Source organism: Schistocerca americana, chromosome 7 (assembly GCF_021461395.2).
Source record: "Schistocerca americana isolate TAMUIC-IGC-003095 chromosome 7, iqSchAmer2.1, whole genome shotgun sequence".
NCBI lineage: Eukaryota > Metazoa > Arthropoda > Insecta > Orthoptera > Acrididae > Schistocerca > Schistocerca americana.
In genome coordinates this window covers 457,007,307-457,009,446 of record NC_060125.1, presented here as the reverse complement: position 1 = coordinate 457,009,446, position 2,140 = coordinate 457,007,307, and the positions used below count along the sequence as shown (strand labels likewise).

At 44.4% G+C, this 2,140-nt stretch overlaps 2 non-coding genes across 2 annotated transcripts; one reads left to right on the top strand and one right to left on the bottom strand.

Moving 5' to 3' along the window:
- Nucleotides 1-907: 907 nt before the first annotated feature.
- On the bottom strand, nt 908-981 carry Trnat-ugu. The gene has a single exon. It is a non-coding gene; the product is annotated as a tRNA-Thr (tRNA).
- Nucleotides 982-1,475: 494 nt separating this feature from the next.
- Nucleotides 1,476-1,549, top strand: Trnat-ugu. Its single transcript has one exon. It is a non-coding gene; the product is annotated as a tRNA-Thr (tRNA).
- Nucleotides 1,550-2,140: the final 591 nt, after the last annotated feature.

Here is a 2,140-nt window from a genome sequence, read left to right as displayed (position 1 = left end):
CTCCGAGTAACTGAATATCATGCTGAGGTCACACGAATGTATCTCATAATGGAAATTTTGGTATCTTTTTTATCTCACACACGGATCCTCAACTGAATGCTAGGACAAGCACTTCTAATTCTTTTTACTGTCTCATAGTCAGGTTGAGACTCACACAGTACTCACCTCGTGGAAGCGCTTGTCTGTAATTCAAGTTCTGGACATGGAAATCTTAATTATTTCCAACTTAGATTTACACACGCAAGTATTTCATCGTAATACTACCACACTCTAGTATTTCGTCTTATGACTACAAGATGCGGTTCCTTTGTCACTTCCGAAGAATCCTATGATCCCCATTATTTTTTACCTTCCTATCTTTTTCAGAAAAATTTACATCAGCCTCCCACCAAAAGTTTCTGAAAAGAGAAATTATTATTCATCTACTCCTAAATATTCTACACGAATACCATTTTCATTTAACTTTGTTTTACTGGTGCACACATAGAGCACGACTTCACACCTCAGGAACCAACGACAGAGTGCTGAAACATGGCCTTTCATCCGGTCAGCCGTATTCCCGACCCTCTGGTGCTCCGGTATACTTCCCCTCTTTGGTTTGGCCGAAGGTCACCAGAGAACCGTCTCAAAGATGATTATAGAATCTAACTTCACTATCTGTGGTCAGCAAACGACCAGCTGCTCATTCAATTCACAAACATTACCAAACTGGATTCAGTGGTCTATTTTAATGAAGTGCACATCTGAATAATTGAACTTCTATATATGAAGACAGTAAATGTTCTCGAAAGAACAGATTACTGTTGACGACCGTGCAGCTTTTCCTGCAATAAATGATGACTAACTGAAACCCTCAGCTGCCGACAGGTGTTGTTGATATACCTCGATGTGGACAGCTGAAAATGTGTGCCCCGACCGGGACTCGAACCCGGGATCTCCTGCTTACATGGCAGACGCTCTATCCATCTGAGCCACCGAGGACACAGAGGAATAGCGCGACTGCAGGGACTTATCCCTTGCACGCTTCCCGTGAGACACTCATTCCCAACTGTCCACAATTCTACATATGTAATGTACCTTATAGATATGTGCCCATTCACTCATTACTCGCGCACGCTTTGGCGATTCCCGTAAGAGGTATATCAGCAACATCTGTCGGCAGCTGGGGGTTTCAGTTAGTCATAATTTATTCCAGGAAAAGCTGCACGGTCATCAACATTATTCTGTTCTTTCGAGAACAGTTACTGTCTTCATATATATAGTTAAAGGCTACTCAGCCATTGACCTTCGTCTGTGCGAATGCGCACAGGCTGCCCTAACTCGTACGGGAATCGCCAAAGCGTGCGCGAGTACTGAGTTAATGGGCAAATATCTATAAGGTACATTACATATGTAGAATTGTGGACAGTTGGGAATGTGAGTCTCACGGGAAGCGTGCAAGGGGTATGTCCCTGCAGTCGCGCTATTCATCTGTGTCCTCGGTGGCTCAGGTGGATAGAGCGTCTGCCATGTAAGCAGGAGATCCCGGGTTCGAGTCCCGGTTGGGGCGCACATTTTCAGCTGTCCACATCGAGGTATATCAACAACACCTGTCGACAGCTGAGGGTTTCAGTTAGTCATCATTAATTGAACTTCTTTCCTACATTGTTAACTGGCTTCGGCGTATTAAATAAAATTGTGTTATTCTAAAAAATCGCTGTTCTGATAAGTACAACAAAGTATGTTGTTGTACATCTTTTCTATGACGGGCAGTACTGTACCCTTTCAATGGAAATGATCTGGAAGTAACAGTGTACTCAAAGGTCTGGAAATATTGATATTTCTACATACACAGAACTAGTGTGGACGTACCACGGGGGTCTCATGTACACTTATGTGTCCTCACTACACATCTACGTTACTCGTTTCTGACGTTGCAATATCATAAAAGTGCAAGTGACATTTACTTATTATTCCATCGGATACATCGGTTGTGTTGTTGTAGTGAGCGGCTAGGATCGGACACTGGTCGATGGGTGTGACGAGGGGGCTGAGCTCAGCATGCGGACATGGTCAGCGTGGCTAGCTCACAGCGGCAAGCAGGCCGCAACGAGACAGTGACCCGTCGTCACCATTACGGTGGCTAGGAAGCGCAGCGTCA